Below are 10897 nucleotides of genomic sequence, written 5' to 3' on the forward strand. Positions count from 1 at the left end.
CTTGGCACACAGTCTTTTAACTGCCAAGCTTTTTATTTGAATAGGTTTTATCCATTATTTAATTGCTGCTCTCCTCCTGCATGGGAACTCATCCGCTGACATCTAATGAACTGTGAATCACTGCAGCGTACAAACATTCCCAGCCTGGGCTTGGTCAGGAATCCCTCTGTGTCAGGAATGATAATTCCTACAGTTATGCATCCATCAATCCCCAGTCATTTCTTACTGGGAGTGAGGGGAGATACTCTGAAGGTCACATGGCAGTCTCTCAGATGGCTATCAAAAAAAAAATAAAAATCCTTTTCACACAGTACATCTTGATATGACCACTAATTTGCATCACAGCAGTGGCCATAATAGGAATCTAAATTGGCCTCGCATGGGACAGCAGCCCAGGTGGAGCTTGCTGGGCTAATGACATGATGGCTAGCATGGGACGCACCTGGAAGAGAGCCAGACCTGCACTAATGACAGTACCTGCATGCCCATGATAATAAGGGAGGCCTGTCGTGCATTTCGCTCTCACCAAGAACACAGATGAACATGCAGAGCACTGCATGCTGGGAAAAAATGACTCAGATTTGTGTGCTTACCATATGAGTGATGATTCCTCTTTAGGCATCATTTGAGAGTCTGGCAAGTGGCACCAGTCATTCATCACTGTAATAATGAAAAAAAATCATTGTACAATTTTCCGAGTCTACTCTAGCATCACAGTGTCTTAAGTATGAGGTATGTATACAGGCATATTTTCCTGACAAGTGGGAAAGCACTTTGCACAGCGGGGGCAGCAGTTGGAAGACACTATTACTATTACTGACACCTTGTTGTAGCGCGGCTGCATGCAGTATTAGTTTGTGTGGCCTCAGTTGAAACAGACCACAGCCTGAAGGTCATGTTGTCACTCTCTGTTCTTTGCGTTTTCATCATGCTGTTTATATTAAGCGTATGTGGTATGTAACATTTAAACTTGTGCACTAATATTTAAGCCTAAAGTATTTTGATTTTCAAAGGAGGACTGGACTGTAGTAAAATTGCCCTATGTATTGTGTGTCATGCACCAATGCATTGCACCAATTTGTGCATCTTTACAATCCCTACACGCTGTGTCTGACAGGTTTGAGATGTATTTTGTCATATGTACCCTTCCACATTTGATCCTTTGTCTTCATTTTCTCTCTTACTATGCATCACTGATATGTTTGTGTCTTACGGACCGCAGTTTAATCCCCAGTTGATGAGGCCACAGCGACTGATTCCACAAATGCGCTTTAATGGTCTTAATCAGACCCAATAAGGGGTAGCTCATTAATTTAAAGTCTGTCTTTCTCCAATCAGGGAATGTTTGTTGTTGTAGCTGTCGAGCCCTCTGTGTGGACTGGTTGCTGGCACATGTGTGAGATGTTCCTCCAGTTTTGTCAGAGCGCAGTCAGGAGTGGCGACCTTGAACAGACTGAACTCTGCTCCACTGTTTGTCTTGCTTCTGTTTAAGGCGACAGTAGGCGGCTTTCTAAAAGGCTGAAAATCATTTGATTTTTGTTCTGTTATACCTGTGAGGGTTGCATAGCAGATGAATGCTGAGTGTGCTTGAGGCAAATACTACAACTGATACCCTTGATTATTTTTTTCTAAAGGTCAAAAAACAAATGCTTCATGATTCTTGTAGAGTTGTAAGAACTACATGAAATGGAAAACAATTGCTGAATTTATTTAAATGATGCAGATTCATTTCACATAATATGTCATAATTAAAGTAGAAACTAGCCCTAGCAATAATCCAGTTTAGCCAGAGTGTTAAATTGTTGCTTACACCACTAGATCATTTTTTGGTCACCTTGTGTTCATGTAGAATTTTGAATGAATGAAAATAAAAATAAAGAAGCCCTATATAAGCCCACTTTATGATTTAGAGGAAAATTCATGCAGCCGAACCAGAGATACTGTCTTTGTTATTCCACACATTTCTTTTCCTTGCAAAAAATCTGGTGCCTCCATTACCCACAATGCAACATGCCCACCAACAGTCCCATCAGAGCTGTGGGTGTGTTATGCTAGTAGCGGATAATGTAGCCCCAAGCTGCTAGCCCCAGGCAGAGACTCAAGTGACATCACTTGAGGTAATTAACCCGTTGACGCCTGAATTTATTTAGAATAATATCAAAAATTAATTCTTTGTGTTTTTGCTTTCAAATTAATCCTAAATTAAACTAAAATTATGTAGTACATACAATAGATAAAAATTTAAGGTATGATGCAAATTAGCGACAATGCTTAAATGCAAGCATTAACGCCTGTTGTCGCTAATTTGCATAAAATACTTTTTTTCAAAATTCATAAATGTTCATCATAAAAGCCACAAAACTGGCTTACAACCATTACATTGTAACAACAACACAACGGATGTAGTTTTCACTTTGATGAGAAACCAGTGCTTGCAAAAGGTTCGTAGGTGTGTGTTGAATATGCACAAACCGGCATGAGAGGAATGCATGTGCAATTCGGCTGCAATGTGGATTAAAGCGGTATGATGCGAATTCACGACAATCGGCATTAAGGGGTTAATCAGACACCATGCAGCTCCCTCTGGAGACACTAAAGGCTTTATAAAGCTATTTCATATATGCAGTTGTACTCTCCAAGATAACAAAATTTGATGTTTAAAATTGGTGCATTTCCCCTTGGAGTGTCAGATGGTGTTCAATAAAAAACACCCTGTTTCCAAGTAGTTTGACATGACATTGTGCAACCGGCAAAGGATCAAAGTCACAGTGAAACCTTGTTATTAATTATTCACTGAGAAGCGTGCTACTGTTACACCTCGGCTGCCTAAACCAATGCCCTTCACACAGCATTCCTGTATTTTCAGCTTAGTGTCTTGCACCTCACACAGCAGAGCTGAACAAGAGAAGAGCTGTCAGCCCTCATCGATCTCTGCAGGGTGGAGTGCAAATCAATGGGTCAATAGTCAATCAGCCCCTTCAGTGGTGAAGATTTCCTGCAGTGACTAATAGGAGATGGAGACAGCATCACATCTGGGCTCAGGACACTGTTAGGTCTCCAGGACCGTGTGTGGCAATGAGCATCCCAGCAGTGTTATTGTCTGAGAAATGAACTCTGGTACAAGTAATACCAGAAACATCAATTTCTCAACTAGCTATGCAGATCTCACACAGAGGAATACAAAATGTCAATTCATACAAATAGTAGATTTGGGTTTTCTTTCATTCTTTTTTTCCCTGTAAATGCTTGACTTCCTCCATGTCCATATGTCAGTGCTACCTCTCGGGGAGTGTCCCGGGGACTAAAGTCTCAAGGCTTTCCCTCAGCAGTTAAACCTTCACACTAACTGTTGATTGCAGGGTGGAAAAGGGCTTTGGTTTTATGACTCAAAATCTCAACAGGGACCTCACTTCAGGGACCTATATGGCAGCTCATATAATATCCTAAATAGCTTTGCTCATATTAGATTACATGCTGCATTTCCATGGTTTTAACATCCAGCAGCATGTGAACAACGAGGCTCTATATGCTTGCAGTTGACACTCCCTCTGTGGGAAGCTACTTTAAAAGCTATTACAGTAATATGCATCATTCATCCTGGTCACAAATGAAGCCTGAGGTAAGTGAAAATTGAGTCCCTTATGTGACTTTGGGCTTCAGAACACATGTAATTGACATCCACCGCAGCAGTGTTTTTAATGCAGGCAGTAAAGGCTGACAGCTGACAGTTTCACGGTAAATCAGTAAGTATAACATGAACAAACAGTTTTCCCAATTCCTCCTGAAGACTTTCTTCTGTGACTCTATGACACTCACAACGAGAGTCTACTTCAGTCGTTTTGCAGCAGTAGCGGGCAGCCACGAAGACCAGCTGAGAGAGGTCAAGGACTTGGATCCCAGTGTGGCAAAGTGCTGATACATTCTCCACCAGCCGCATGATTAAGCAAAAAGATCTGCTGCAGCTGCTGCTGGCCTGCCTCTGCCATCGACCCGTTCCATCCGCTGTTTGGTTTCCATCAGCGCACAGGCCACCTGCTCTGATCCTGCATTCGGCTGCCAACTTAGCTGGACGGGCCGAATATGAAAAATGTGATACTGAATGTGCAGCAAAATAACGAGAGATGTTTTGTTTCAGCAGGCGTGTTGATTTCCATTTAGGATGTGAGGAAAGAAAAGCGGCATCCGCTTATTGCTTTATTTCCTGTGGCTTTCCACATTAACTCAGCTCCATTAAGCTGTATTTTTCTAATGAATATTGCTTGACTGTAGCTCTGACTCCTCTTACAGTGGTCAGCTGTGGAAATGATGTTCAAATTGGACAGTTCCACACCTCCTGTTTTACATCCAGTGTCATTCATGTAGCAAAGTGAAAGGTCAGGGTGATGGGTGCGTGTGTGGTACCAGAGTTTGCTTCCAATCAATTAACTTCTGCCTTTTTGTTAACTATTATCAGGATCTTTCCCTAACCTTAGCTGTGTAGTGTAGTTGCCATGTGCAGACTTTTAAAAATGTTGGCACAGAGCACAATCCAAGGTTGACAGAACTGTACAATATCTATGTTCTGTTGTGGTGATAGGGTTCCCCCTTAATGTGAACGTCTCGCCTCCACTATTGATCCCACTGAGAGTAAACACAACACTTCACAGAGATGTTGGTTTGAGCCACTTTCAGGTCATTGTTGTGGCTTTGCAGCCCGACAGTGGCTGAGTCACCCCAGCTCTAAATCTACAACGCGAAATATTTCACATCATCATCCAAATCTGAAAAAAGAAAAAAAAAATGAGCGAGTGAAGAAGCCCCAACGCTTTAAAAAAAATAAACAAATAAATCCCTTTAATGCAGCGTCATGAATGCAGCACTTTAAACTGGAATGTTCTTCCTTGAAAACAACATGCAACATTGATTTCAGGCTGAACGAAATGCGTTTTCAGTGTTTGATTAGGGATAACAGGCTTTTCCCTCGAGGAAAGCTCCCGAGGAGCCATAAGCCACCATTAAACGCCAGCAGGTGAGAGGCAGAGAGCTGAGTTTGTTTAACAATAATCCTCTGCAGGCTATCATAGAGCGGTAAGACACTACTTTGCACACAGCACTGACGGAGCTGAGACCTCCGTGAATTCTTGTTTTGCAATTTTCCGACCTTTTAACAGGGCCACAGAACAGCCACGCCTTTTTGTCCTGCCTGTTACCACGGTGATTCCACGGCGGCGTCTGTTTCATGGGTTGCTGGCGCAGTGAAACACAGCACAGTGTAAGTGACTGTCGGTGAGTTTAGACAGAGGGGAAGGCAGCATCACAAGATATCCATTTCTCAATAATAGGCCTGCGAATGAAGTGCAAGAATTTGCAGCCCTCCCGGTCTGATCGTCAAAAGCAATTTTGCTGGGAATAAAGTCTCAAACTCCAATTTCTGACAAATGGCAGTTTGTGAAACAAGCTGCAGTCCCACAGCCTTCACATAAATGTACATTCTGCTAGCTGTTTGAAACGTATGGTGTAAGACACAAGGCTTGTTAAACTTCTAATACTGAACATGAACTCAAACCCCACTTTGGATGCTGTTTATGGTGGGCATTTTTTCAGCAATAGCCAATCAATGTATTTACAGTCTTTAATTCCCTGTGTGTTATTTTCTAATGTTAGTGGTGGGATTTGCCATTCCTGTGCTGCCCTTGCTGACCCTGTGTTACTGTTTTTAAAGGTGCAATGTGTAAGATATGGACAGAATATTAGTTTGACATTAACATTCAAAATAGGAACTAACATTATCAATAGAAAGAAGTAACAGTTCTGACATTATGTCAAAGACATCTACTGAAGTTAGCATCCTGACTCCCCACATTTTAAGATATTGGGTTTACTTTACTTTACTGTAGCATAATTTTTCAATGTACAGAGTAGTCTGATAGACTTCTTCGACTGTTCTCAGTCCCAGAGCATCAAATAAAGTAGTTGAAAGAGCGAGAACAAACATGTGGAGTGTGCTGGGGTGGCTGGATGGGTCAAGCACAGGCCTTGTACCCAGGAAAGTGGGGTTTGTGTTCTGTGTGAAACCAAGATTCGATGCTGACATCTCTTTTGTAATCCAAGTAATGAATGTAAGTTCATGTGCATAACTAACAAATTTATTTCAAGGCAAACCATGATCTTTTCCTACACCTAACCAAGTAGTTTTGTTGCCTAAACCTAAGCAAACAGCGAGATAAGAGGGGTATCCATATGTGTGATCTGGTTTCATTTTCAGAGTTAAATGAAAACGAAACTACTCTGGCTCTAAATGTTGCTTTTCCACGCTGGTGTTGACCGATGTTGCTGTTGCTGCTCTCCTGGTTCAGCAAGGAGCAACCACAGTGAGCATTCAGATGAAGGGCTGCAAGCAACAGGCTGCACGCCTCCAAAGTGCTGGTCATTAGAGACTTTATGGAACTGGACAAGTAGAAGTGACAACAACCCCGGGTGAAGAATAACCAATGCACATGTCTTTTACTCAAACTTGAACTTAAAGGTTGCTTGTTAAGAGCTTAGTGTGTGTGACTAAATTCATTAGATGACATGATAAAGATTTACAGATGTCATTTATTTCCTTTCAATCATCAACTGATGACACTGGGTCCTTTAAGTCTCCCAAACCAAGGCTTGGTTATTACACATTTGAACATCTGTGGCAAAAGACACATGACCTGAACAATCTGATGCTGGCTCATTTCAATCATAAATTGGTGGTATTTGTAATTCATTTAGATTTATTATTCATGGTTCAACAATATCCCTTAAATGTGATGTCAATTTTAAGAAGTTCTTGTCCATGTCATAGTTACTGAAGTTTGATCCATGTGTCTGAATAACAAAACTATAAGTTTGATATGTATAATATCCTGCAGTGTTCCACAAGGGAGTGGCTTAAGTCCACTTTTTTTCCAATTTGGATTTTGATGATTTATTGTATGTCATTAACAAAGCTGATTTAGTTCTGTATGCTGATGACTCAGCTTGTGTCATCAACTTTAACAGAGCTGAGAGAGATTCCACTTATCGACTTGCATATCATCAGTAAATGTGTGAAAATGAAAGTTTAGTACTGAACTGATTGTATCTGGCAGCAGGAATGTTCTTGCTCAGCTTGTCTATAGATGGAATATCAGTTGAGCAGGTCACTAAAAGCAAATTACTGGGTGTTAAATTAGATAATTTGCTGTCCTGGTCTTTTCTGTCACACCTGGATCACCAGTCATCTTCTCAAGTGCTGCAAAATATCTAAAAAAAAGCCCATTAAAGTTGTTCAGAACAGAGATGCCAGATTTGCTCTTCATTGTTCTTACCACACTAATGTGTGTGAGATGCATTAATGACTATCCTGGTTAACTGTGGTGGCTGAATTGAAATAAAGTCTTTTTTTTATTCATACAAACTGTCCTATGCAATAACACTCTCACACCTGTGTGAAGAGCTAGTATATACTGGTTTTTGTCATGGTTATTGAACACGACAAGTGAGCTCTGGTCATCTGGCAGCATCTAGCCCTGGAAGTATTTACGTGAGAACTGTTCTGTAAAGCGGATCTTCAGCCTGGAGCGATCTTCTTAACAACATCAAACAGGTGAAAAACTGATTTTACTTCAAGAAGTCACTTAAACATAAATCAGGTACTTTATCATAGAGGACTGGATTTCACGTGTGTGTGTGGAAAGTGTTTGAACCTGTTCATGTTGAATAGTTGCTCTGCTACTTTATGATGGGCCACCAGTTAATGCCATCAAACACACAGTCATGAGTGGAAGACAGAAAGTTACACAGATATAAACACATCTTGATGGAAAACAAACACATCGCAGTCCACCAATAGCCCTCGAATAAACAAACATCCACTCTAGCATCGAAGTGCATTCAGAGCAGAGCGCGTGCTCTCAGTGTGTCAAACTGACTGAGAGACATAATGACTGGTGTAATTACTGTGTGTCATCTTCATGAATCATCATGTGGACACAAGGTGACTGTGTTGCAGTGGTACGTGGCCTCCCTGAGGAGATTAACCAAGCTGATCAATTGTCTGATAGATCACAGAGACACGAAAACAACAAATCGACAAAAGAAAACCTTAAATGTCATTTACCCAAATGTTTGGGATTTAGTTAGTTCTAAACTTATGCACTTTGTCAAGCAGGCAGTGTAAGGCCGACAAGGTTTAATCAGCTGAGTCTTTTGGCTCCCTGGTTCTGATCCCAGCATGTTTTCAGCTTTATGCCTCGACTGGAAAACTATTTCCATGTGAAGAACAGAGCATGTAACATCTGATCTCTGCCACAGTGCCATCAAAGCCAGTGTTCTCCATGAAATGAAGTGAGTGGGTGACCAGGGAGCGGCCTGAAATCTTGCACGTTATAGTTACTATGGGAACCTTGTGGTCATTCCCGTGGAGCAGTCAGTAGCTGTTAAACAAAGAAAAGAAAGAGTGGTGAACACGCATGGGAAGTGAGCGGTACAGTGCATATGTGCTCATGTGTTAGAACAATCATGGTGGAGGGGAGAGCCTGCCTGTCCCACCATGGGGCTAATTAGGAGTCATGACAGCAGTTTACACACTCTGCGCTCTCATGACTCACCTGATCACCTCAGCTCTGTCTTCTTTCTTAAATGTCTGCGAACGTGCCAGGCTCCCCACAGGGAGAAGTGAGAACGACAGGAGAGCTTATGGACATCATGCCTCTGGATTCAAGGCAACATCTGTCTATCGCTACATAATGAGGGGAATTCAAGTTACCTCGCAAAATGCTTGGAAATATATACACTGAACTGCTGCAGAGCCAGCAGAGTCGACAAACTACCAAACCAAAACTGAAATCATCATGATTGTAATACCATTTTCAAAGTATAAGCCTGGAAGCATAATTTCAGCGCTGCCATTCCCTTATGTTGCAAAGTGAGCGGCAATGCAAAAACTAGAAATGTGTATGCGGCATTAACGAGGGTCCCTCATGGCTGACATCTCCAAGTGCTGCCTGGATGTCTGTCTGTGGGGCCTCAGTGACGAGTGCCTGAGTGTGCATGATAACGAGCATCTGAAACCCAGCCATCTGGAACACAGGGGTGTACCTTGGCAGCCATGCTCCACTAATCACCTTCTGTAAACATACAGTAGTGTATGCGGTATGCAAGTTGTAATGAGTCTGTTGCTGCAGCCTGAGGATGGCAGCGTACAGTCTCCTTGTCTTTGATACAGATGGCACGGCTGGATAATAAGTTGTCAGAGCTCCTCCGGGGGCCGCGGCTGTTTAGATTAAGGTCTCGCACAGCCTAGTGCTTGGAGGGCCACGGCCATAAAGCTGCTCAGTGGAAAAAAGAGTCATGTCCTGTTTGTTTTAGAGAAGAATTACGTAATATATGACTTGTCCGGATCAGTAGTTGGAGACGTGATGATGAAAGGTTTGCAGGCTACAACAGATCACATGCTCGGAACTTCTGTCATCGGACAGGGTTAGCTGTCCCTTCCATTTTTACATTACCAAGACCCCAGTGAGTCAAGACTTTTCAGACAATCTAATTAAAGCACATACTCCAAATAGCATAATAATGGTAGAGATACATTATATTGTGCCTGCCAATACACTGTAGTCAGACCTAAAGAGATATTAATTAAATAGCACACATTAGGAGTGAGGGGTACTCAACCAAAAATCTTATTAGGTTAAAAGAGAGCAGAACTGCAGAGTAAAAGAGTAATCCATTAAGTCATTGGGACATATTGCTGTAGGTTATGACGCTGATTTCAGTCACACACAAGCTGCAGAGATCAGCTGCACTGCAGCCTTGCCTGGGTGGCTGGGCGGGTGGATGAAAAGGTGACATATTGAACAGGCCGTCTTGTCACTAATCATTCCTGGAGTGTTTGTTCTGATGCCAAAGTCGGCAGTGAAGCCAGCGACATGCCATTATCGAAGCCCTCTGCGGCCTATTTTAAGGTGGTTGCAAGAAGGCAGAAACCTTTGAAATGGTTTTTGGGGTCTGAACAAGTTGTAATTGAGCAACTTCCCACTAAGGTTCATGTGAAACAGGGCTGCCAGCCTTCCTCCTAACTGATATGGCACAGAGGGTGGATGTGCTGCAGTTAGTTTGACTCCGTAGCTGCTGCTACTGTAGCAGGTGTCCACACAATGAAAAGCATTTAGGTAACAGCCTCACTCCTGCTTCATGACAAATAGAGCAGAATGAAAGCACAAATATCTTCTTTTGAAACATAAAATATGTAGTCAGAAACCAATGCAGAAGTTTCCTCTCTCCTACATATTTAAGGCAGACAGCGATGTCAATCAATGTTATCAACTGGCGGCCCGCGGGCCACTTCCCACCTGCAGACATGCATGCATCTAACTTTACTCAGCAGTGGAAGAAGCCCAGTCCTTTCTGACAGCAATTGTTGATTAGACTGTCAGCCCCAGGAAATGAGCCAAAAAGTTCATCCGTTCAACACATTCATGTTATTCTCCAACTCCGTCCTCTCTACTCCATGGACCCTCAGTCAGACTGCTCGGCTCCCACGCTGGTCATCCTCTGGAGCCAACAGCAGTGACCGGCCACATGGGTTTATTTTCATTGGTCAGTTGTTGTATTGAGCCTCAAACTGAATACTTTTGTTTGCTTCCTGGGATCCTGAAGTTCAGATAAGGACTCAGTCTTTGGCAGTTGAACTGTGGGTTTTGCACTGAGCACAGACTGCCTCCTTGATGGAGGTGTGAAGCGTTTTCTAGTTTTGGAGTCTGCTCATAATGATATAGACTCGTAAAAATAACATCAATTTGGTGAGAAAGCATAATATCATACAATAAAAGGCTTATTATGCCTAAATAAATTCACATTTTGAAAGTCTGGCCCCCACAGTGTCTGCTTAGTTAAAATTCTGGCC

The sequence above is a fragment of the Chelmon rostratus genome, chromosome 6 (genome assembly GCF_017976325.1).
Source record: "Chelmon rostratus isolate fCheRos1 chromosome 6, fCheRos1.pri, whole genome shotgun sequence".
NCBI classification, from domain to species: Eukaryota; Metazoa; Chordata; class Actinopteri; order Chaetodontiformes; family Chaetodontidae; genus Chelmon; species Chelmon rostratus.